A 27,586-nucleotide genomic window follows, 5' to 3' on the forward strand; every position below is an offset into this window, starting at 1 on the left:
CCTTGGGGACATCGCAGGGCTTCCCTGGCATTTTCCCTTCAGTGATATTGGTCTGGATTGGTGAGGTGAAAGAGTACCTCCTTTGCTCCTCTATAAAAATAAGGGCTAAACTGGGAGTCGGTATAAAAAGGAGCTCAGTAATTAAAAAAAACAACAACAGTATGATAGTGAAGCAGTACAACAAAGAGCTCTATTATGAGGAAAAAGTATAATTGTGGGAGCTATAATAGGGGATTATGCTTTGGATAGGTATCAGGGCATTGTGAAAAGAGTACTCCAGGACACACTGCAGGAAATTGAATTAGCTGATCTATACAATCAATTGCTTAAAAATGAATACATTTGAAAAAAATTAAAACATTTAACAATATATGCCAGCCACTTTTAGATAACCTTTAGATAACTGTCACAGACTAAAGAGACATTTTACACTTTTATAACATTTATTGTAACTGTGTTTGTTCCACTGGTAGTAGATAATGCTTTATTCCATTCCCTCCTGTGATTTATGCCTGCATGCCTGGTTGCATAACCTTTTCTTTCCTTTGTTGTTCCCTGAAGTGCGTCTCTTTGGTAACTTGTAATAAGATCTGTATCTTAGCAATGGGGATCTTCTTGTACTGAACTGCCACATAGGCTCTGTAAAATTAAAATTAAGAGGCTGTAGGCACACTGTAAACCACCCAATATGTATGTGTGTTTAGCAGTGACGAACTAAGGGGGTGGCGGTAGGGGCTGGCTGCACTGGGTGTCACCATGGAAGGGGGTGATACCAGAGTTCTCCGTTGCATCCGCCTGTGTACCCAGCTGGAGCAATGCAGAGAATTGCGCAAGCTTAAGCCGTGCTGTGTTATCTTACCTGCTACTGCATGCCGGAGTCCACCGATGCGCCCTCCTGTCACTGCTCAGCTCTCACCCTAATGCTCAGCTATTTCCTAGTGCTACCTACCAGTATTTAAATGAGTTGGTTGTTTAGTTGATCAGTGCGTGTGTACGTACCGTATATACTCGCATATAAGCCGACCCGCATATAAGCCGACCCTCCAACTTTTCCCTGAAAAAACTGGGAAAAATGATTGACCCCCCATATAAGCCGGGGGTAGGAAATACTGGATTGGTGCAGCCCCCCAGTGTGTCCCAGTATAGCTAGTATAGTGCCCAGTATAGGTAGGTAGTGTCCAGTATAGCTAGTATAGTGCCCAGTATAGCTAGTAAAGTGCCCAGTATAGTGCCCAGTATAGCCAGTATAGCGCCCAGTATGGGTAGGTAGTGCCTCAGTTTAGCTAGTATAGTGCCCAGTTTAGCTAGTATAGTGCCCAGTTTAGCCAATATAGTGCCCAGTTTAGCCAGTATAGTGCCCAGTTTAGCCAGTATAGTGCCCAGTTTAGCTAGTATAGTGCCCAGTTTAGCCAGTATAGTGCCCAGTTTAGCTAGTTTAGTGCCCAGTTTAGCTAGTATAGTGCCCAGTTTAGCCAATATAGTGCCCAGTTTAGCCAGTATAGTGCCCAGTTTAGCCAGTATAGTGCCCAGTTTAGCTAGTATAGTGCCCAGTTTAGCCAGTATAGTGCCCAGTTTAGCTAGTTTAGTGCCCAGTTTAGCCAGTATAGTGCCCAGTTTAGCCAGTATAGTGCCCAGCATAGGTAGGTAGTACTCCCGGCTCCCCCCCCCCCCCTCCCCGCCGCTGCTATTACCTGCAGGCAGCGGCCGCTTCCTAATCCGCGTTCCTCTTCTTAAACTTTTCAGCGTGTATCACAGCAGCGCGCCCGGCGCTGCTGCTGTGATGATGCAGAGTGCAGGAAAGAGCGCGGCTCCCTATAACGGCGATCTGTATCGCCGTTACCAAGGGAACCGCTCTTTCCTGCCCCTGCATCGTCACAGCAGCAGCGCCTGGCGCGCTGCTGTGATACACGCTGAAAAGTTTAAGAAGAGGAATGCGGATTAGGAAGCGGCCGCTGCCTGCAGGTAATAGCAGCGGCGCCGCGGGGGGAGCGGGGAGAGCAGGGAGGGGGGGGAGCGGGGCGCGGAACACCCACCACCCACCACTAACCACTATACCACCAGGGAAGACTCGCATACAAGCCGACCCCCCAACTTTTGACCTCCTTTTTGGGGGTCAAAAATTCGGCTTGTATGCGAGTATATGCGGTACTTGTCGTGTAAACAACAAGTCGTGCGGCTAATCATGCTGTGCGGTTGGTTGTGCATTAAGTTACACGTGTGCACGAGTCTTTACACACATTGCACCATATTCATGTGCAAACAACTAATCAATGTAACAGGCCAAAAACCAGAACCCGGTCTAAGATGCAACGGACAAATGTTTGGTCAAAAAAATCCTTTTCTAAACATGTGTACGGATTGTGAACGTTCACCAATTGGAAAATTGGTCAGAAGGATTCATTGCCAAAAGGGTTGCCCATGGATCAGCTCATGTGTAGAGATGGTTAATGAGATGCAAATAATTTATGAACTTTTATGCAAATTCTATGTGTCCTGAAAGTCGGTCAATCAAATGCACTTTTTTATTTTGACTGGCTCAGTTCTATGCAATGAAATGTGTATGCAAGTTATTAGCATCTCATCGACTACCTCTACCTGCTGCATGCTGCTTGCACGTGTGTGACTAAAAGTACAAAAATCAAAAGATCAGCAAGATAGTCAGACAGCTGACATTTTAAAAGGCGATAAATACAGCAGCTTCCTTATTGCTTTCCCCTCAGGTTATCTGGTGAAGTACACTTTCTTTCTAATGACCATCTATAGCCAGATGGTCAGCATTACAGCCAGAGTGCTATATAATTATGTGGAAGGCCCTCAACATTTTATTGCAACAGTTATTCAGCAAAGATGTTGACTATCCAGTGCATAACCACATTATTAGCTGTCCTAGACATCCAGAGGAACTAGTAGTTGCATAGTTCTGTGGTACCCCCTACTGCAGGTGTCACTCTCGGCATCTGCCTGAGTTCATGTATGCCTAAGATATATGATGTAATTAGAACTCAGATCTAATATTGATATGTTAATAGAATAAGCAAATGATGCAGCATTTGAAATCAAATTATTTGTACAGAGAAAAAAGAGAGGCAATATAGAAAGGTAAATTAACATGTAAGCTATGTCAGCCTGATTAATGATCTTCAATGCTGCAGGGGACAGAACTGCAGGGATGCTTGAATTGACAACTGTGTAACAAAGATGGAGATGCAAGATGGAGAAGAGGATCTTGCCCGAGGACTGATCGTGTTACAATGTTAGAATTGATACAAAGTAGTATACAAGCACTCTCCAGATATTCAAAGCACGAACAAGGAATAAAACGACCAGCTGCTAAAGCTACCACATCCACTTGGGTACCGAACAATGTCAGAAAAACCTAGGGCTGGGTTCAAGGCAGTATTCCTGAAGTGGTTCTCTGTGCAGTCACCCAGTGCTCAAACAACAAAAAGCACATAAACAGTGACCATCACCATGATGTCATCAAAAACAAATATTCAGTAGGTTCAACCAAAACCACAACAGAAGTTTATTTTCCACATAAAACTGTTAAAAACTGTAAGCACGGTAGTCACATCGTAGACCCTTATGAACGGGACCCTTTTAATATAACAGGCATATCGTGTACATACAGTAAAGTAAACCAGTATTTCCCCTGTTTGAGGGTGTGTCTTTTGACACTCAGGAGGGAAGCGGGATCTAGAGTATATATGTTACGGCCAGAACCCGAAGTTTGGCCACTTCTAGTTCTGGCCGGCCACTTCGGGTTCTGGCCGGCCAATTCGCGAAGTGCCCGCTGCGCTGCGGCCAATGTTAGAAACGGATCGTTTACTCTGATATGAATGTATCTTCTGGCCACAGCGCAGCGGCCAAACGTATTAATTTGTTGCAATTTTAAGCCGGCGGCAATGTAACGATTCAAGCCGCCGGCTTTTACATCTGCCTCATCTCTCTCTCTCTCCTCTTATGGGCAGCCGGGCGGGGACACGCGTGTCCCTCCGGAGTCGTTCGTCGCGGCAGGGAAGCCTGCCGTTCTTGCAGAGCGGGTGCTGGCAGAAGCAATGTCTGCAGCCTCCCCGCTCTGCTGCCCCTGCTGCGACGAACGACTCCGGGGGGACTCGCGTGTCCCCGCCCCCCCCCCCCCGCCGGCTGCCCATAAGAGGAGAGAGAGAGAGATGAGGCAGATGAAAAAGCCGGCGGCTTGAATCGTTACATTGCCGCCGGCTTAAAATTGCAACAAATTAATACGTTTGGCCGCTGCGCTGCGGTCTGAAGATACATTCATATCAGAGTAAACGATCCGTTTCTAACATTGGCCGCAGCGCAGCGGGCACTTCGCGAATTGGCCGGCCAGAACCCGAAGTGGCTGGCCAGAACTAGAAGTGGCCAAACTTCGGGTTCTGGCCGTAACATATATATGCTTTGCATCATGTGCTGGACTTGTGCTATGATTCAGGACCAGCAGGTCCGAAACATATCAGTTACTTGGCTGTTTGGGTTGTATTTGATATAATAAAGTTGGATTGTTTTTGCTAGTGACATTGTGCGGAACTTCCACCTTCTTTGTGTACATACAGTACATACACAAATCATATGTAGTAATGTAGACAAATGCTCAGTCTCCAATTTACCGTCAATCACCCTTGCGAAAGGCGGAATGCCGAAACCGGTCGTGAATTTGGAGACTGTAGTCATATGCGTATGTATGTATTGTGTAGTGCATGTATCATAGTCTAGGGACAATTTAGGGGGAAGCCAATTAACTTATCTGTATGTTTTTGGGATATGGGAGGAAACCAGAGTGCCCAGAGGAAACCCACCAGACACAGGAAGAACATACAAACTTCTTGCAGATGTTGATGTAGCTGGAATTCGAACTGGGACCCAGCACTGCAAGGCAAGAGCGCTAACCACTACCCCACCATGCTGCTCATTGTTTGTGCACTGGGTGACTGCAGAGAGAACCACTTCTAGAATACTACAATGCCTGCATGTCTAAGCTGAGGTTATCACAGGCAAACGGAATAATACAAAAAATATACCTCGACACTAGCCTCAAGTCCTGTGCTATGCCTGTTAACGGTACAAATTTTACGGAACAATCTTATTTTTGATCAGATTATTCAGTTCGTATTGCATGAAAACAGAGCAAATGGGCCCAATAGATCTTGAACAATCACATTAAAGAAATGATCGTTCCACTTGGTGGATTTATTCATAGATATATTCATAACTGGTGGAGATATGATCACAAGTTGGATTCTTTAGTGGTGTAGATCAATTAAATATGATCTTTTCTTTCAATCTAAATGATCTTATCTAAAGTATGATCATCGCTAAAAATGTTACTGTTAATGTGCACCTTTACTCTAGCCTCCCTCTCTCAGGTGCCTAATACTAATTCCTCTCCTGAAAGCTTTAACCTCCTAATGACTGCATCACGCCGATGGGCGTGAATGCGGCGGCTCTCCCTGGATCACCTAACGCCAATTAGCGTCAAGTCCTGGGGCAGTGTTTTGCCTGTCTGGACTGTCTGGATTCAAAATAGATGCAGGTAGTGAACTTTTTTTTTTACATGTTTCACCTCGTAAATCCTTTAAAGGCCATTTTATTGCTAAGATGTGAAAATATCACCTAGGAGAAAACTTAGGAGAAAAAAAAATGAATTGGATCAGGCCCAATGTGTCTCAGGATACAAAATGGGCTCTATTCATAAAACATTTGCGATAAAAAAAATCTTGGAGGGAAAACACTGCATTGGTATTTTAGACTTTTGTGTGCTAATTCATAAAAAAGTTTACACTTGCGATAAAAGGTTGGGGAATACCCGACCTAAACTGGCAGTGCTGCTGAGTTAATACATTTTCTCTGTGCAGAGACAGAGTTACTATAAAGGAGGCAGCAAACTTCCCTTTAGATGTGCATTTTTTTTTAAACTGCCTCTCCTTGCCCTGAATCTTCTCTGAATCTGTCTATTAGTCTTTCTAAACAATCTATCTTAGAAGAACTTCAAGAAATGTTACAGATGCAGGCTTTCTGATGTGAAATTTATCTTAAAACAAATACCCAAGAGGTTAAAAAACACAGCCTGGGTATTCCGGAAAGCTTTTTTTGTACTGTTCTCACTGCTGCTGCCTGGGAGGTCTGTCCCCATTAGCTTGGCTGTTATCCACATGCTTATCTCCTTTTCTAAACAGCCGGTATTCTCCGTCCCAATTCCGCTTGCTCTAATCTTTATGAATTGACATGTAGTGACATGTGTTGAGATAATCACTGCATAAGGCGGTAATTTCCCGCACTGCTCAGGAATGTCAGCTTTTCATGCGGAAACAGCTTTTATGAATTGACACTTTGCTGAATGGTTGGTAAAGTCAGCTGTTTTGAGCATTACTGCATGCGGGAATGCTTTATGAATAGAGGCCAATGTGTGAAATTTGGAGTTTCCTATCACCCTAATCCAAACATCCCAAGCTCAGCTAGAAGGGTGAGAAGTAGTGAGACCACAGACATTTACAAACTCATTCAAAGTCCATGTTACCAAGGTGTTGCTCTTCACTCTAGCAGCCAAAAAATGACTAAAATAAGTTGTATACTGCTGCTGACATAAGTAACAAATAAAACATATGGGGTTTCCTGTGGTAGCCTACCACATTCCGGGTCCTTTTGGGAAGACCCAGTACAATGGAATGGCATGTACACTGTAAAAATGGTCATGTAATTGGCTTTTGCAATCAGTATATTGTTGCAAAGGAGTGGAGCAAAGCATCATACACACTCTACATAACTGTGTCATGAAACAATCTTTAGCCATTGTTTCAGGGTACAGTTTCAGAACATGCGCTGCACAGATGTACTGCTCGGTCCGCAGGGGCGTATCTTGGTAATATAGAGCCTATGGCATACACTGAAATTCATTAACTTCACCTTTATAGCTGCTTTTGTTTAAAGAGAATCTGTATTGTTAAAATCGCACAAAAGTAAACATACCAGTGTGTTAGGGGACATCTCCTATTCCCCTCTGTCACAATTTCACCGCTCCCCGCCGCATTAAAAGTGGTTAAAAACAGTTTTAAAAAGTTTGTTTATAAACAAACAAAATGGCCACCAAAACAGGAAGTAGGTTGATGTACAGCATGTCCACACATAGAAAATACATCCATACACAAGCAGGCTGTATACAGCCTTCCTTTTGAATCTCAAGAGATCATTTGTGTGTTTCTTTCCCCCCTGAGGGGGGAGTTCATAGCAGAACCACAACACTGAAGAACTTGGCAGCCTTCCAGACACAGGCTGACAAGTCTGACAAGAGAGAGATAAGTTGATTTATTACAGAGATGGTGCTAGTAGAACGTGCTGCAGTAAGCCAGAACACATTAGAATAGCTTTTGGAACTTGTAGGATGATAAAAAACAGGATGCAATTTTTGTTACGGAGTCTCTTTAAATGAAGATCAAATATCTGGATGTTGAAAAATGCCAGTGGGGTGTAATTACTTTTTCACAGGACTGTAGCAATACTTATTTATTGGGGCTCAGAGGCCTTATAATCACTGTAGAGTTGTTATGCACCTAGATAAACATTAACATGTATAACTGCTATGCTCCAGGCTATGTGCAGAATGAAAATACAGCTATAGTTTCCCCTTTAGTAACATATTATTAAAACTCTTATATAAAAACTCTTATATAAAAACTAACAGCATTTCTTTTAAAGATAATGAGATTAGGGGGAAAGATTTGGTACTGAGACAAATCCATCACAATAATGACATGATTAGATTCAAACCTAGTGGAGTAGCCCAGGATGGGGTGTACCACCAGGAGCAATGTAATGAATGTAATATATATGATAAGCTTGATTACCTTTTAAAAAACATTGAAGGTTTTTCTCTAATGAATCTACTTTTAAAGTAGCCATACATCCAGCGATTCCGATTCAATCAACAAAGTGATCGACTTTATTAAGCGATCGACTTCAGTGTGGTTGATCAAAAGTCCATTAACTAGTGGCCCACACACTACAAGCGATTAGTATGCAATTCACCTTCACTTATCGATCTGACGATGTTGTGACTCTATTCTCTGAATGCAAAAAATGATTCAGAGTCAATCAAATGACATGTGAGCAGTAGCCAATTCCTGTGCGATTGGCCGATATCTTGCGTCCTTCTTGATCGACTTAGCTGGTCAATTCAACATGAAAAAAGCCACTTTTCATTGATTGGGCCTACTGGAACACACTCAGTTCTCTCTCGATTCTATAAAATTATCAAATAGTAGATCAAACCGCCAGATCGCTAGCTGTATGGCCATCTTTACCATGTTAAATTAATGCTATTCATTCCATTTTAAAAGGTTAAACTAGTCAACTGAACATAAAGGAATCTAAAGTGATCTGCACTTTATAATAGTGGATAAGAATTGAAAACATGCAAAGAAAATAAAAGGTCCTGACTCCTGAGCCATATTTCAGCCAAGAGAGACATATGAATTCTGCATTCAGTTGAGTTTGCACTACAGAACGACTCGAGGAGAGAGATGTTCCCTGTTACATTACCAGTCAGCAATTAAATAGTCAGGGCTTAGTACAGCGCCTGCAATGCAGTATTTCAGCTCACTTGGACTCCGCAGTGAAATCTTGCATATGGTGAATGCAGCAAGTGGAAAACAAAGAAAGGGGCTGTTAATAAATGGAAGTTATTTACTCACCCTGGGCAAACGCAGTGCATATATTAAGTCCAGAGACAATTACCGGCTCTGCCCAGAAAAAGTCCGCTCAGCAGTTGTGAGGCTGTTTCCAGCAGAATACCTGCAGCTAACCTCCAGCTGTAACTTGACTCATGTTTCTTCAAGTATGTGTTAGGCGGTAAGGGAACTGCAAACTTCAGCAAAGTCTGACACATGTAAGAAGTTAATAGTGCTTTCTAGGACTGCTGGCATTTGTAGTTACTCTATGGCCAAAGGGATGGAACTTCCCTACCTTTCATACTAAAACTCGCTTAATGCTCAACTAAACAAAACTGAACAAGGGAAATTCTCAAAATAATCCTTATCTAATACCCCACATACAGGAATAAACTACAATGTACACTAACAGTATCAAACATCCCCACACCTGTAGCAAACTAAGGTGATGTCTCCAGTGCACTACAGTGGAATCCCTTTATAGTAAACTCCAAGGGACCAGAAAAAGTAGTTTACTATATTAGAAGTTTACTATATCAGAACTGGTCATCATACATTGTATATTTATAGAGACACATTTGCTGGGACCTGAGGACTGAGTTTACTATATCCAGAGGTTTACTATATCAAAGTTGACTATAATGGAAGTCTACTGTATTTCAATGACGTTCTTATGGTCACCCCTGACCCCATCGCACTGTCTAATACATTGCATGAATCTACTGCAGCCAAATCTTCAGCTCTCCACAAGCATGTCCCACCCTAATGAGTGAATAGCAGTAGGTTCCTAGTGCAAATCTGGGCAAGGAGTTTCTATGTTCTCCCCCTGATTGTGTTGGTTTTCTCCAGGCACTCCGGTTTCCCACCACATTCCAAAACTATACAGATAAGTTAATTGGCTTCTCCCTAGAAAATTGGCCTTGACTGTGAAAGGAAAATATGACTATGGTAGGGATTAGGGATTCGATTGTGAGCCCCTCTGAGGGACAGCCAGTGACAAGACCATATGGTGTGTAAAACGCTGTGGAGTGCTATAGTAATAGTGAGTTAAAAAAATAAAAAAGTTATTAGTTGCCACTTGCTTGTGCACATACACAGCTCAGTTGTGCAAGTTTTAATTATGTTCCTGGATGAAGCTTGACAGAGGAAAATGTTGCATGATGATCATTCCAGGCATTCCAAATTTCTACTAAGAAGAGCTGTATTTTATGAATATGATCAAAGTATGAAACTTTGATCAGTTGGATATATGCACTGCTCTTGATGAACCATCATGAGGTGATACAGGGTCTTAGTTCCCTATAAATCAGTACATCCAGGCTGAACACAAAGTCTGAGGTGTTCAGGTCTGAATTCCCTATCCTTAGTGGTGCTGGATGAGACTGGAGCTGCTTTGCTGTCGAGCGCTGACATATAATAGAATGCAGTAAATGATTCAGGATACCCACTTTTATGGTCATTTTACTGGTTTCAGCAGCTGAAACACTTCCTATATCTATATATTGCTGTATGTAGCCCCACCCCCAAGTGGTATAGGACACCGGATAAATTAGCTTTAATGTATCAGGGAATTAGTGATAGATGCTGGAGAGGGTGTGGGGCAAATGGTACATTGGTGCATTTTGTGTGGGAGTGCTCGGTTATTACAGAGTATTGGAAGGGTGTGTTGGAATGTATTGGAATGCTGTGGAAGTGTTGTTGAGTGGAACATGTGCATCTCTTAGTAGGTACAAGAAATATTTGGTACCTCAATTATTGATTGCAGCTAAGAGTTTGATTCCGGTTAAATGGAGAAGCCAGAGTTCCCCTTCCCTTAAAGATTAGGTTGGAAGAGTTAATATGGTGAAGGGGTGGGAGAATCAAATTGCATTACAGCAAGATAAGTTAGAAGGGTTTAATGATAAGTGGGAGAAATGGAGTAAATTTCAGGGCACAAAAAAATATGGGGATATGATGGAGATGTAAGAGGAGGAGCTCTCTGAGGGGTGTAAGGAGGATTATGGGAGAGAAGGGAATTGATATGATGAAATTGTTTATAATGAGATATGGACATGATAAGGAATCTGTCTGTGGATACGGGAGGAGGATGGGAATAGGGAATAGGTTTTTGTTTTATTCTTTTTCTTTTTTGTAAAAAAAAAAAAAAAAAAGATGGATGTAAATATGTAACAAGTGAGTGGATTGTAATTTTCTTTTTCATTGAAAAAATAAATTATATGAAAAACGTATGTAGTCCCACCCTCCAAATGATGCTTAGCCTAGGCTGTTTAGCTGCCTGAGGCAGTAATGTACCACATCACTCTCTCAACTGGTGATAAACCTTGCTGCTGATTATTAGCACGTCCCTCTTCAAATGTTGGTTAACTGTGGCAAATATAGAAAGAGGGCATATGATTGTAGGTTGTAGATGACTATATAATATACTTATTTTTTCAGAGGCCATACAGTATAATGCTTTGCATCAAATAATGAGTAAAAGACCCTTCAAGGTGCCAATAAATATGAAGTTTGCTGGAGAAGTCACATACAAATAACTGACATAGATATCATACTTCATTAGTTCAATGTTTTGTATCTACTAGAGATCAGGGCATATATTGTTTAGCTGTGTTTATGGTTTAAGTTCAAAACCATTTCATCGAAGAATAAACAAATTTTTAGACGGTTGTTTAAAGAATGTTTACCCACAGAAGGGTTTCAAAGTATAGTGAAAGGAATATGATTCGAGGTGATAAGAAGCTGAAAACATGCAGCAGTATTTATCGGCAAATTCAATTGCTGGTTTCACTGGAGTGATGTCCAAGTGTAAAGAACATAACTTAGACGAATGATAGCTTTCCAAGTGAGCGCAATGCCAAGTGATGTGAAGAGAGGTATTTGTGTGATGTGGAGCTGCTCCCCCTAAGATGTGAACGCACCCATCGCTGTCACCTAACATCCTTTGTTAGAAGAACAATTATGCCCACCACTCCCCAGACTCAGTGCTGCAAGCCAGACTCTGCAAGCACCTTTGCTCCCATTGATCTGTGCTGCGTGAAGAGTCACTGTGACCACAGCTGATGCTGTCCTCTTCACCTTCTAATGCTGGAGCTCCAGCAAAAGCATCTTTGAAGCTCCCACCAGGGCCCCCCCATTAGTATAGGTGGACCAATGAGAATCATCTTGAGAATCCCTCCCCCCACCAACGTGGAGCAAGTTAATTTGGTACATTTGTCTTAGGTAATTTGAGAGTTTTATACCTGATTAAATACTTGTTTTTATTTTCAAGACCTAATGAGATGACTAGAATCTTCCCATCAGTTTACAAAATGTTGGAAAAGATAACTTTGAATTTGTCAAGATTTAATTTCAGGCCAGAGATTTGGATGAATTGGTCTCTTCATTTGAGTGAGTGTGTGTGGTTTAAAATAGCAAATCACCAACTCTACTCAGTTAAGAGATTCAGCAGCTACAACTCTGGGCAGTTTGGGATAATGTCATTGGCTCACTGGGCACTTTTTGAAATCATTCCTACTCCACTCAGCCACGAGAACTTTTGGTTAGATGGGTGGATGACAGGCTGTCTATTATGCTGAATAAGAAGTCAACTGTGACCTGTGCACACATTTACAATTTCTTGTGGCTGTAGGAAGCAAGAAATTAGCAAAATGCTTTCATGTAAACACTGAGGGACCACTATGGTGGCGGCGACTGAAGATCCATATAATTCACATGGTAGCTGACAACAACACTGAAGTAAAGTAAATGTGTCTCCAAATGATGTATGTACCTGTCGAATTGTACATCTAGCTGTCCAGAACCTCTCTCCAGTCTTTCTTCAGAGACTAGAAAGTTAACAGAAACCATTCTCAAGATCTCCTGGTCAGCAAGATATCTCAGTGACCAACAGAGAGGTATCCTATTTCACAGGAGGAGGACTATAGTTGGGAAGACAATGGCCTCAATTCACTAAGCTTATCTCCTGTCTTTAAAAACGTTTCTAGAGTTATCACCATGGTGATAAGGCATCTTCCATTCAGGAAACATTTTACCTCAGGCAAACCTAAACTTAACTCTTCTGTCTTTAAGTTACCTCTTCAATCCTTAAAATAACTCCAGAATTCTAACAGGCTGTTAATTAACTGCGTGTAAAAATAACTACAGAGGCGGTAACTTAACTACAGAGAAGGTAACTTAACCCTCCTGGCGGTTTGTCAAAATCCGCCAGGGGGCAGCAAATACGTTTTTTTTTTTAATTTTTTTTTTTTTTCATGTAGCGAGACAAGGTCTCGCTACATGATAGCCGCTGCTCAGCGGCATCCCCCCAGCCCCTCAAATCGCCGCCGGCGATCGGAGATCAGGAGATCCCGTTCAAAGAACGGGATCTCCTGGAGGGCTTCCCCCGTCGCCATGGCGACGGGGCGGGATGAGGTCACCGACGTCATCGACGTCCGACGTCATGACATCAAAGGGGACTCCGATCCACCCCATGGCGCTGCCTGGCACTGATTGGCCAGGCAGCGCACGGGGTCTGGGGGGGGGGGGCGGCTGTGGCGACGCGTATAGCGGCGGATCGGCGGGTAGCGGCGGCGATCGGGCACTGCACGCAGCTAGCAAAGTGCTAGCTGCATGCAGCAAAAAAAAAATTATGCAAATCGGCCCAGCGGGGCCTGAGCGGTGCCTCCCGGCGGCATAGCCCGTGCTCAGCGCGGGCTTACCGCCAGGGAGGTTAAGGAATGAAGTGATAAGATAACTCTCTCACTGTGTGGAGGTAAGTTTTCTCTTGCCTTATTATCTCCAGCATGATCTTAGTGAATTGAGGCCAATGAATAAAAAATGTAGGAGCAATGCATGGCTTTGGCTCTAGTAAGACTCAATAAGGCAACACTTTCTATAAAGCATAAGTCTGAACTGCCAAAAATATTAGCGGCACTTACAATTAAAACATCCCAACGTAAAAACACGCCTATTTTCATTTACAGCCAGTTGTGTGTGTTAATAAATAGCATAGTGTGTTGACCAGCTCAGTTCAGAACAAATCATGAGCATATTCGCTGTCATCTTTCAACACGTATTAGACTTAAAAGGCTGCTCACGCGATGACTTACCCTTGTAGCGGTCAGCTTCCTTTATGTTGAAGAGTTGAGTTTTGACCACAAGCAGGTATCAGACACAGGTGACCTAGAAAGACCAGAAAGATAGAGATTATTTAAATCGCTCCTCTTTATAGTGGAGGCATGGATAACATTCATTGTCATGCTATCAATATACATTGGAATAAATGGCAATAATTCAATGATATCAATGGTTTCAGTCCATAAAACTGATATTGATTTACATGCCCTTTTATATGGTTTTAATAGACTTGTGATGATTTGTAAAGCCTCTGAATCTTCCTTTTTCTAGGGGATAAGTATTGCTTGTGAGGAGGCATCTGTCAAGTGAAGAGAAAAAGCCCGGTACACAGGGCCGGCGCTACCATAGAGGCAAAGGAGGCAGCTGCCCCAGGGCCCCAGAGCTTGTAGGGGCCCCCAGTAGCTACAAGAGGAAAAAAAATTTCAAATCGACCTTATAGTTTTTGAGAAAATCGATTTTAAAGTTTCAAAGGAAAAAAAGTACACGTTTAAAAACCAGCCGACTTTAATGGTTAATAGCAAATCCACCTTAAATTCTAGAAACCCTAAATTTGCAGGATATTTTAAGGAGATCATTGGGAATAAGAGGAAAAAACAATTTTTCAAAAAGACATTATAGTTTTTGAGAAAATCGATTTTAAAGTTTCGGAGGAATAAAGTATACTTTTAAATGCGGTAAATGTCACTTTTAGTACCTAACGGTAGTGTAATTTTACATGTATCAAAAGAAAGATCAATACATTTCCTGACGGGGTTTCCAGGGGGTCCATACGCAGCCGCAGTGCTTTGGCCAGGGATCGCTATATAGTGTTGGGCGAACAGTGTTCGCCACTGTTCGGGTTCTGCAGAACATCACCCTGTTCGGGTGATGTTCGAGTTCGGCCGAACACCTGATGGTGTTCGGCCAAACTGTTCGGCCATATGGCCGAACTAGGAGCGCATGGCCGAACGTTCCCCGAACGTTCGGCTAGCGCTGTGATTGGCCGAACGGGTCACGTGTAGTGTTGGGCGAACATCTAGATGTTAGGGCCGAACATGGCCGCGATGTTCGGGTGTTCGAGCCAAACTCCGAACATAATGGAAGTCAATGGGGACCCGAACTTTTGTGCTTTGTAAAGCCTCCTTACATGCTACATACTCCAAATGTACAGGGTATGTGCACCTTGGGAGTGGGTACAAGAGGAAAAAATAAATTAGCAAAAAGAGCTTATAGTTTTTAAGAAAATCGATTTTAAAGTTTCAAAGGGAAAACTGTCTTTTAAATGCGGGAAATGGCTGTTTTCTTTGCACAGGTAACATGCTTTTTGTCGGCATGCAGTCATAAATGTAATACATATAAGAGGTTCCAGGAAAAGGGACCGGTAACGCTAACCCAGCAGCAGCACACGTGATGGAACAGGAGGAGGGTGGCGCAGGAGGAGAAGGCCACGCTTTGAGACACAACAACCCAGGCCTTGCATGAGGAGAAGAAGCGTGCGGATAGCAATTTGCATTTTGTTGCCATGCAGTCATAAATGTAATACAGATGAGAGGTTCAATAAACAGGGACCGGAAACGCTAACCCATCACAGATGTTCATTGTTCATGTTACTTGGTTGGGGTCCGGGAGTGTTGCGTAGTCGTTTCCAATCCAGGATTGATTCATTTTAATTTGAGTCAGACGGTCTGCATTTTCTGTGGAGAGGCGGATACGCCGCCGATCTGTGACGATGCCTCCGGCAGCACTGAAACAGCGTTCCGACATAACGCTGGCTGCCGGGCAAGCCAGCACCTCTATTGCGTACATTGCCAGTTTGTGCCAGGTGTCTAGCTTCGATACCCAATAGTTGAAGGGTGCAGATGGATTGTTCAACACAGCTATGCCATCTGACATGTAGTCCTTGACCATCTTCTCCAGGCGATCGGTGTTGGAGGTGGATCTGCACGCTTGCTGTTCTGTGTGCTGCTGCATGGGTGTCAGAAAATGTTCCCACTCCAAGGACACTGCCGATACCATTCCCTTTTGGGCACTAGCTGCGGCTTGTGTTGTTTGCTGCCCTCCTGGTCGTCCTGCCCTCCCTTGTCAGTCTGTCGGCGTACAACTGGCTAGAGGAGGGGGAGGATGTCAATCTCCTCTCTAAAGTCTCCACAAGGGCCTGCTGGTATTCTTCCATTTTGACCTGTCTGGCTCTTTCTTAAAGCAGTTTTGGAACATTGTGTTTGTACCGTGGATCCAGAAGGGTATAAACCCAGTAATTGGTGTTGTCCAGAATGCGCACAATGCATGGGTCGCGTTCAATGCAGTCCTAGGCCGAAGAGGTCATAGCCTAGGGTCACAAAACCTGTTTATTTGGGCAATTTCAATGGTGGCGAGTCTGACGTACATAAATCGCAGCAATGGCCGTTAGCAACGTCTGAATCTCACGAAATGTCTCATGCAGGTAGAAGACATATTGTTAGACTTGGGCTCCAAAGATGGGTTCCCTATATCTCTGCAAACCAGAGTTACAGGGCTCCAAATTTGGTAAAATCCCCCATAGGCTTTCATTGGGCCTCCTAGTTACAGTTCCAAAATCTCACATCTTTTCAAAGGGCAATTACTCAGCAGTGGCAAATTTTCTAGCATTGTAGGGACCCTTAGGGGGAACATGACTGGTGAGTTTCGGGCCCCTAGGCCGAAGAGGTCATAGCCTAGGGTCACAAAAACCTGTTTATTTGGGCTATTTCAATGGTAGTGATGGTGACGTACATAAATCTCAGCCATGGCCGTTAGCAACGTCTGAATTTCACGAAATGTCTCATGCAGGTAGAAGACATATTGTTAGACTTGGATTCCAAAGATGGGGTCCCTACATCTCTGCAAACCAGAGTTACAGGGGTCCAAAATTGGTAAAATCCCCTATAGGCTTTCATTGCCTCCCTATTTCACTTTCCAAAATCTCACATCTTTTCAAAGGGCAATGGCTCAGCAGTACCAAATTATCTAGCATTGTAGGGACCCTTAGGGGGAACATGACTGGTGAGTTTCGGGCCCCTAGGCCGAAGAGGTCATAGCCTAGGGTCACAAAAACCTGTTTATTTGGGCTATTTCAATGGTAGTGATGGTGACGTACATAAGTCTCAGCCATGCCCGTTAGCAACGTCTGAATTTCACGAAATGTCTCATGCAGGTAGAAGACATATTGTTAGACTTGGATTCCAAAGATGGGGTCCCTACATCTCTGCAAACCAGAGTTACAGGGCTCCAAAATTGGTAAAATCCCCCATAGGCTTTCATTGGGCCTACTATTTACCGTTCCAAAATCTCACACCATTTCAAAGGGCAATGGCTCAGCAGTGGCAAAACTCACCAATCATGATCCCCCTAAGAGTCCCTACAATGCTAGAAAATTTGGTACTGCTGAGCCATTGCCCTTTGAAAAGATGTGAGATTTTGGAAAGTAAAATAGGGAGGCAATGAAAGCCTATGGGGGATTTTACCAATTTTGGACCCCTGTAACTCTGGTTTGCAGAGATGTAGGGACCCCATCTTTGGAATCCAAGTCTAACAATATGTCTTCTACCTGCATGAGATAATTCGTGAAATTCAGACGTTGCTAACGGCCATGGCTGAGATTTATGTACGTCACCATAACTACCATTGAAATAGCCCAAATAAACAGGTTTTTGTGACCCTAGGTTATGACCTCTACGGCCTAGGGGCCCGAAACTCACCAGTCATGTTCCCCCTAAGGGTCCCTACAATGCTAGAAAATTTGCCACTGCTGAGCAATTGCCCTTTGAAAAGATGTGAGATTTTGGAAAGTGAAATAGGGAAGGAATGAAAGCCTATGGGGGATTTTACCAATTTTGGAGCCCTGTAACTCTGGTTTGCAGAGATGTAGGGACCCCATCTTTGGAATCCAAGTCTAACAATATGTCTTCTACCTGCATGAGACATTTCGTGAGATTCAGACGTTGCTAACGGCCATGGCTGAGATTTATGTACGTCACCATCACTACCATTGAAATAGCCCAAATAAACAGGTTTTTGTGACCCTAGGCTATGACCTCTTCGGCATAGGGGCCCGAAACTCACCAGTCATGTTCCCCCTAAGGGTCCCTACAATGCTAGAAAATTTGCCACTGCTGAGCAATTGCCCTTTGAAAAGATGTGAGATTTTGGAAAGTGAAATAGGGAGTCAATGAAAGCCTATGGGGGATTTTGCCAATTTTGGACCCCTGTAACTCTGGTTTGCAGAGATGTAGGGACCCCATCTTTGGAATCCAAGTCTAACAATATGTCTTCTACCTGCATGAGACATTTCGTGAGATTCAGACGTTGCTAACGGCCATGGCTGAGATTTATGTACGTCACCATCACTACCATTGAAATAGCCCAAATAAACAGGTTTTTGTGACCCTAGGCTATGACCTCTTCAGCCTAGGGGCCCGAAACTCACCAGTCATGTTCCCCCTAAGGGTCCCTACAATGCTAGAAAATTTGCCACTGCTGAGTAATTGCCCTTTGAAAAGATGTGAGATTTTGGAACTGTAACTAGGAGGCCCAATGAAAGCCTATGGGGGATTTTACCAATTTTGGACCCCTGTAACTCTGGTTTGCAGAGATGTAGGGACCCCATCTTTGGAATCCAAGTCTAACAATATGTCTTCTACCTGCATGAGACATTTCGTGAGATTCAGACGTTGCTAACGGCCATTGCTGCGATTTATGTACGTCAGACTCGCCACCATTGAAATTGCCCAAATAAACAGGTTTTGTGACCCTAGGCTATGACCTCTTCGGCCTAGGACTGCATTGAACGCGACCCATGCATTGTGCGCATTCTGGACAACACCAATTACTGGGTTTATACTCTTCTGGATCCACGGTACAAACACAATGTTCCAAAACTGCTTTAAGAAAGAGCCAGACAGGTCAAAATGGAAGAATACCAGCAGGCCCTTGTGGAGACTTTAGAGAGGAGATTGACATCCTCCCCCTCCTCTAGCCAGTTGTACGCCGACAGACTGACTTCCGCAAACCCAGGACGACCAGGAGGGCAGCAAACAACACAAGCCGCAGCTAGTGCCCAAAAGGGAATGGTATCGGCAGTGTCCTTGGAGTGGGAAAATTTTCTGACACCCATGCAGCAGCACACAGAACAGCAAGCGTGCAGATCCACCTCCAACACCGATCGCCTGGAGAAGATGGTCAAGGACTACATGTCAGATGGCGTAGCTGTACTGAACAATCCATCTGCACCCTTCAACTATTGGGTATCGAAGCTAGACACCTGGCACAAACTGGCAATGTACGCAATAGAGGTGCTGGCTTGCCCGGCAGCCAGCGTTATGTCGGAACGCTGTTTCAGTGCTGCCGGAGGCATCGTCACAGATCGGCGGCGTATCCGCCTCTCCACAGAAAATGCAGACCGTCTGACTCAAATTAAAATGAATCAATCCTGGATTGGAAACGACTACGCAACACTCCCGGACCCCAACCAAGTAACATGAACAATGAACATCTGTGATGGGTTAGCGTTTCCGGTCCCTGTCTATTGAACCTCTCATCTGTATTACATTTATGACTGCATGGCGACAAAATGCAAATTGCTATCCGCACGCTTCTTCTCCTCATGCAAGGCCTGGGTTGTTGTGTCTCAAAGCGTGGCCTTCTCCTCCTGCGCCACCCTCCTCCTGTTCCATCACGTGTGCTGCTGCTGGGTTAGCGTTACCGGTCCCTTTTCCTGGAACCTCTTATATGTATTACATTTATGACTGCATGCCGACAAAAAGCATGTTACCTGTGCAAAGAAAACAGACATTTCCCGCATTTAAAAGACAGTTTTCCCTTTGAAACTTTAAAATCGATTTTCTCAAAAACTATAAGCTCTTTTTGCTAAATTTTTTTTCCTCTTGTACCCACTCCCAAGGTGCACATACCCTGTAAATTTGGGGTATGTAGCATGTAAGGAGGCTTTACAAAGCACAAAGTTCGGGTCCCCATTGACTTCCATTATGTTCGGAGTTCGGCTCGAACACCCGAACATCGCGGCCATGTTCGGCCTGTTCGGCCCGAACCCGAACATCTAGATGTTCGCCCAACACTATCGCTATACAGCCGCAATATGGCTGTATGAAGATCCCTGGCATTTTTTTCCTATTTTCCCAAAAAAAATTTTATGTTGAGTGTGGGAATTTTTTTTTTTTAATTATGTGGGGTCCCCCCTCCTGAAACTTTTTAACCCATTGTCCCCCATGCAGGCTGGGGTAGCCAGAATGTGGAGCTCGGACCGATTGGGGCTTCAAACCCTGACTATACCAGCTGCAAAAAAGGTCACTTAATGCCAATTTTTGCTCCGGGGTATCTGTTGGGGGGGGGGCCCAGGTTTATTTTGCCCTGGGGCCCCATTGTTGCTTAAACCGGCCCTGCCAGTACACATATCCAATTTTGATTTGTCAATGATTGGCAAATTGTACATCTTCCATGAGGGTCAACAGATTATGATTACTATGAACAGTTTGTGTGTGTAGGCATTCATACTACCTGGAAAAGGTAAAATCAGCCTATTATTGGCCAATGAAAATTAGATGTGTGTACGCGCCAAATATACGCTTGATCATAGATCAAAACAGGTGATCCAAGACTGTTGAGAGGCAAATAAACAATGTCAGAGTACAGTTGAATTCAGCGACAGTTCACAGATTGGATTATTGGCAGAAGGGTGAAAATGAGGACATACGCAGAAGTGTGTTATAAGCCACATAACAATAGTTTGAATGGAGCAATCGTTTGTTATCATCAAATACAAAAGACTGATTATCATCTGAACCCATCCGGCAGAACAGATCAATCTACATGGAAGATAAAGGATGTCTTTATTTATGGTTTATTGTTATTATTAGTTTGCTACCTAAAAAATGCCTAGGTTATTATTTGAAATCAAAAGACCAATAATACAAACAGTCCTATGACAGTCCTAGACCCTATCAACCTTTGAGACCCTTAAACTTAGTTTAAACATTAAAAACCCTATACCCTTTTAGCTAGCATCTTTTATGAACATCACAACTAAGGAAGAATAATACTTTCCGCGGCCCTTAAAAAAAACCAAGTCCTTCATTATATTACATTTATTAGATACAAAAAGCACAGATACTCCAAAAATTCTAAAAAGATTCTTAGAATCCTTAGCAGGTCTTAATAATATATACTGTATGTAATGAGCATATCTTACTTAAAATAGGTACAGAGGTCCAATCAATCCAAAATCAGCCAGTAATCAAACATTTACAATGTGAAATCAGTTGAGCAGTATGTATATGCAGAAACTGATAGAACAACCAAATGGCCTGCATGTAAAAGTAGCTGCCTCTGATAAGATCAATTTAACGCTGAAAACAATGCTAATAAGTTGCTGAGACAAACACTGAGCTGGTGAAAAGAAAATGGCGAACTACCTGGACCCTGCCTCTCTGTCACCCCAAGTGTTCCTGGAGAAAAGGATTTTCCTCACATTCCATATACCATGGTTGTTATATAACAACCTGATATTGAAAGTACATCTCTTTCCTAATATCTATTTATTCATATTTCTTGATATACTACACTGTATTGGCGCATCAGGTTGTCTCTTTGTTTCTTCTCTTTTTTTTTAGAAACATAGCCTGCTGACTACTTCCCATCTTCTGAAGGGTGGTTAGTGACATGACTATGGACTCTGTAGATTTAAATACACAATAATAATCTAAACCTTTGTGAATTTGGTACTGATGTACAGTATACAAACTGGGCCAGCTCACAGCAATATAGTCTGACCAGGTATATTTCTGCTAATGAGCCCTTCCTCTATAGGATACAGATACTGTACACTGGAAATAATTCTACATTATTTCTCCATGTCTATTCTTCTAGTTGTCCCTATTAAAGGACACCTGAAGTGAGAGGGATATGGAGGCTGCCATATTTATTTCCTTTCAAACAATGCAAATTGCCTGGATATCCTGCTGATCTCCCGCCTCTTATACTTTTAGCCATAGACCCTGAACCAGCATGTAGATCAGATGTTTGACTGAAGTCTGTCTAGATTTCGTCAAACTTGCATGCTTGTGTCAGGTGGGTGATTCAGACACTACTGATGCATGGAAGATCAGCAGGGCAGCCAGGCAACTGGTATTGTCTAAAAGGAAATAAAGATGGCAGCCTCCATATTGTTCTCACTTCAAATGCCCTTTAAAGCTGATCTGCACCAATTTCAGATTTCCTAGTAAAAAGGCTTCCAATACGAAGCAGGTGGTTTTGGCGCACGGCGCCCCATAGCAGTAATAATATACTGTGCAGGACGTGTAAGGTAACTCTGGGTTTTACATCTCGCTCCGAGTTGCAACGACTCAGAGGGGGGAATAGTATTTTAAGCCGCCGGAGATTTGAGGGTGAGTCGTCATTTGGCTCACCCTGTGCCCAGCTCACCGGCGCCGTTCATATATGTACGCTTCCAATAAGCTTTGTTTTCTGGTTGTATTTCTGCTTCCAGTCCACATATGTAACGCCACCTTTGTACTGTTTTAGAATGGTTGACACAATGGGAATCTTTGTCCCTTTATCTCAGTGGGAAAAGTCCTACATACAAAGAGGCCCTGGCTTTTCATAGCTTCATGAAAACAACAGTTGCCAATCTGTTAACAGACAGGGATCGTGGCAATTCACAGAGATATGAGAACCGGTCTCCTCTGGGAAATACAGGATCTCGTTTATCGCAAAGCGTGAAATAAGCCAATCAGTCACAGCGGCATTGTTAAGCTTCAGCTAACAGAGAATAGAGAATCACATTTGGGATCAGTTACATTGTTGTTAGGCAATAAAGAGTAATTAATAATTTTATTTAATAAAAGAGGCCACACTGAATTGCATTAGGTTACACAGTATTACTGAAACTGAGAATGATACACCACTATTAATGTTATTCTACATTTCTTTACTACATTATAACTGAATATACATGTTTCAGTGAAATCTGTGCATTATCCATCTCAAAGATTTGCCAAGGGCTCCACGGCCTCCTTCTACTGGCTAGTACTTCAGTCTATTTCATTAAGCAATGGATAAAGGAAAAAACACACTTAATTAAATTACATCCACTGTCCATTGTTTTGATACTAGCATTATCATAATGAGATATGTGAAGGATGCTAAAAAGCTCAACACATCCTGAAAGTAGCTAGCTTTGACTGAACTAAGGGTGCCCATACACTGCTTGATATTGTGGTCCCATCGCCCTTCCGATTCAATGATTTTGTCGAATTGGAAGATAAATCATGCCACAACATGACTGCCTTTCGATCGATTTCTGACCGATATCACTGGCAATGGTGTAAGAATCTCGGTCTCAAGGGCTTAATCAGGTTCACAGTGGTAACATCGTTATTTTGCACCATATTGCGAGGACTGACGGACCACCTTCACCGCAAGCCCTGGTACTACGTGACACTGGCGCATGTGTGACGTCAGAATATGTGCCAAGCCATGTGGTACCAGCACTCTTGGTGATACTGAACATCAGAGAAGGGCAGGAGTCATGCAGGCGGAGAGGTGAGACTTTAAGACACTGAGCACGGCATGGGGGGCACACTTAACACTTGGGGGTAGCCCGGCAGGCGGCAGCAAGATCTGCAATAGATTTCTTGCTGAATTCTATTGCAAATTGCTGTGCAGTGTGTGGGCACGCATTAGATCCCTCACTGATCAGATTCAATCAGATAGTGATCTATCTAATGGTCAATCTGCTACCGGATCAAACATGGGTACCTTAAAGGCCCATACACATGTCGGATTTTTGCGAACGACCCGTCGTTTGAACGTTCCGTCGTTCCCACGTCAAATCCGGCGTGTGTACAGACTATCGTTCGGGTGATAATACTGGTTTTCAGCGATCCGCCTGGTGGATCGCTGAAAACCAGTATTATCACCCGATAATGGGATTTGGCCACCATTACCTAAATAGAATTCTGCTCTTTAACCCCCAGACTCTTGATGATCAAGTTACTGGTCTTGCTCCCCCCTACTGTCCTTCTTCCAGCTGTCCTGGCGGTCATTGGTTGCTTCTTTCTCCTTTGGGAGCTTTTCAGGCTACCTGCTCCTGGTCTCTAGTTTTTAGTTTGTATATACATAAGTTTTTCATATATGCATTTTAATGTTTTTGATGTATTGATCTGTATGTGTGGGCGGTTTATGATATCTTGCAGACACATTCCCCTTGACAAGTAACCACTCCCCAATTGGGAAGGTTCTGGGGCGGGTACTACGCATTCACACTACTATTTATGTGTCCAAACTGCCATTTGTGTTTGAGCTATGATTAAGGACGCTTGAGTCCGAAACATGTCAGCTATGTTGCCTGTCGAATTTTAATCTGGATATGTCCTTAATAAAGGTGACTTCAATCTGACAAGTGCGGACCATCCCTTCTGTATTGTATCCTTTGGTCTTGCCAACCTGGGTCGAGCACTGCAGTGGAAGCGGTGGAGTGGAGCTGTGTTCACTTTGCAAATTGGATCTATACTGAGCTACACACCTGCTCCTCCACCGGACCTTACAAGGATTTGTTACAGTCTGATATACTCTATCGGCCTGGCATCCACACACCATCATGGCCACCAAGGAGCAGCGTTCCCTTAGAAGCAACACATCCACCACAGCTTTGCCGCGGGCAGCTGGCAGGGGTCACCAGAAGGACGGCAAAGATCCCACTTTTAAAACACTACGACCAGCTGGAGCTCCCACGACACCTGCCTCACTTCCAGAGGACGTTGCCTTGACCCCCGCAGGAGGAACCAACATCGACACCCAAACTGCCCAATTACACTACCTTGTGGAGGACCGGGGCGACAAGTGTGGTGCCACGGATTCTGCCGGGGTGCCAGTGACTCTGCGGACATGGTCGCAGCTGCAGCAGGAGCCTGTGATCCAGCGGAAGTCCGGGATGGCGGAGGAATATCGGCGCCATTCCCTGGGATCTTGGTGTAGCCAGCGAGGGGGGGAAGTGACGTCAGATTCGGGCGCACGTCCCAGAGACCGCCTCCTCCATACGGAGAGTGATCGAGCGGCTAACGGAGATGCTTTCCTCCAATCGAGACCCAACTACAGAGACATGGTAAGAGGTCTTCTGAATATCCCCGCGAGTGGTCTTCTGAATATCCCCGCGACCGCTACCTCCGTGGTTCTTGCTTCTGACCTAGAGACCATTGAGGAGGTTACACCTGCTCACCATACAGGGATCACATCCACTGCATCCACCATGCCTGCCTGTCCCAGGGACGGCTTTTCCACTGTGTCCACTGTCCATGATAACAGTATGCCTATTGAGCCACATGAATCCCTGGTCATTGGAAGGGACATAGTGCATCAGGAGATTGCTCCTGGGCTTGACCCCCACATACATGCCAATGCACAGGGGGACCTTGATAATAGAGTTTCCCATAAAACCATTCACGTGGAAAAGCACATCATTCCTCTTGGGGACCTTGCCTATAATGAGGACCGTTGTCACAAATTTGCCTCTGTGTTTTCTAAAAATTCCAATGTAGCAGAATTGGATCCTGACTTGAATATGCGAACAGCCTTCTTGAGATTAGAGGATGTTTTGGCCAAGGAAACTAAAGTATGGTGGGAATTGTCCAGTCTCAAACAGTATGTGGCGGAGGAGATCATCCCACGTGGCCTCCGTATTAAGAAAGTTCCAACCACCATCTATTCGGAACAATTCGTTATAGAATGGAATGAAATTCTCACTGACTGCTCGTTAAAGTTAATGCGCCTTATCATTTCATATGAAGAAAACAAACTGGTAGAATTGAAAATCAAAGTAGCTGATATTAAGAGTTCCATTCACAAATTGCATAATCCTAAAATGTATGATGATTTAAATGCAAAGATGTTAGATAACATTATGAATATGGAAATTCTTATTACCGATATGAAGCGTACTAAATATGTTAGAGACACAGATGATTACACAAAGAAAGTGGTTTACGAATGGGGACACTGGGAAAGTATGCCCAGGTCTCCGGGTCCAAAGAGACACAGGTCCCGCTCACGGGACAAGTGGTTTAACAGGCGTAGGGTCAGTTTCAGCTCACCAGAGGCCACCGAGTTTAATGGGGTCCCTCTGGCTACACCTGAGGACCCTCCCCCGGCCGGTGGTCCACAGCCAGACACCAACCCACGTGTACGAGGTAACAATAAGGGGGGCCGAAGTCCACCTCCAAAAAACCAACAGGGTCAGCCGTCCTATTACAGGAGGCAAAGACACTACAAGAAAAGGGGGGAGAGAGGAAGAAAACCAGAAGAGCTGGGCGCAAAAACCACAAAGTAAGACGTGATATGTCTAGTTTAGGTGAACCTAATAATAATGTGGTCAATTTGTCTAGCTATGTTTTAAATAATGATGAAATAAAAATTCTTTCAAGAGGTCTATCCTTTGCTCCCACCCATCATTTTAACGTCTTTGAGACTATTTTGGATGTGAACAGGTTCATTCGGTCCCTCCTTCTTAGGAAGCATTTTGATAGTCCTGAAAGGGTTCAACAGCCGAATGCTTCCTCACAATGGGAGGATTTTCCCAGTATTGGTGACTTTGGGGACACCTGTGCAAGATGGACCCTGGAAACTCTAGTGTCCGACAGCACAGGTCTGGTAACCCTAAACGACACCAAGCCCATACAGGTGAGGAATCCCGACTTTTACCCTATCTCTGAGAGGTCCCCATGTGTGGAACAGTTTCAGGAGCTAGTCGAGAGGGATCTCCTCTCGCTGGCTTGGAGCTCTGTAGGAACAGGTCCATCCAATATCACTGCTGCTGAACGTGCTGCATTAAAAGGCCTGCAAAATAACAATAGTATTGTGATTAGGAATGCAGATAAAGGCGGTTCCGTAGTGATATTGGATAGAGACACATATAGAGATGAGGCCCTCAGACAATTAAATGATGTGGACACCTATCTGGGCCTCATGACGGATCCTACATCTGAATTCCAGGCCAGGTTACTGAATCTTTTGTCCTGTGGGGAGAGCATGGGTATCTTCGACCACAGGATGTGTGAATATTTGGGGGTCAAGTTCCCGGTGGTCCCTGTATTCCACCATTTACCCAAGATCCACAAACCCGGCTATCCACCTGAGGGTAGGCCTATAGTGGCGGGCATTGGGTCTTTGGGGGAATGACTGGGCTGCTGGGTGGACTCACTTCTGCAGCCTCTTGTCCGACGGCTGCCGGGGTACGTTAAAGATTCCAAGCACCTTTTGGCCAGTTTAGATAACTTCCAGTGGAAAAGGGGCTATACATGGGTCACCATAGATGTGAGGTCATTGTACTCATGCATTCCCCATAAATTGGCCCTCCAGGCCCTCAATTTCCATCTCACCCGTTATTCCAACTATTCTGCAGACCTTTGCACTTTCATACTTATGGCTGTCGAGTACCTCCTAGCCCACAATTACTTCATGTTTGACGGCGGGTTTTTCCTCCAGAGGCGTGGCGCTTCTATGGGTGCCAAGTTCTCTCCATCCTTAGCCAATCTCTATATGGGGTGGTGGGAGGAGCGCTACGTCTTTGGGGGTGCCTGCCGTCGCATGGAGGACATTGTGTGGTATGGGAGGTACATCGACGACCTTTTGGTCATCTGGAAGGGTGACCTGGATCAGGTTGGGGACCTGATGGAGCACTTCAATTCAAACGACTTGAATCTCCAATTCACACATGTGGTGGGTGTTGGCTCCATTAACTACTTGGATTTGGAATTGAGAGGTGACACTGAGCGGGGCAGCATCCTGAC

The 27,586-nt window shown here is 44.0% G+C and overlaps 1 protein-coding gene across 8 annotated transcripts in view; it reads right to left on the reverse strand.

The window, feature by feature from the left end:
* Window positions 1–27,586, reverse strand: part of MAP2 (microtubule associated protein 2) — a 468,156-nt gene that overhangs the window by 133,117 nt on the left and 307,453 nt on the right. For all 8 annotated transcript variants that reach the window (XM_068245203.1, XM_068245205.1, XM_068245199.1 and 5 more), the window contains one exon: window positions 13,769–13,841. The gene's annotated coding sequence lies outside the window, so the exon portion shown is untranslated. The remainder of the gene's footprint in view (window positions 1–13,768; window positions 13,842–27,586) is intronic.

Source organism: Hyperolius riggenbachi, chromosome 7 (genome assembly GCF_040937935.1).
Source record: "Hyperolius riggenbachi isolate aHypRig1 chromosome 7, aHypRig1.pri, whole genome shotgun sequence".
Taxonomy (NCBI): domain Eukaryota; kingdom Metazoa; phylum Chordata; class Amphibia; order Anura; family Hyperoliidae; genus Hyperolius; species Hyperolius riggenbachi.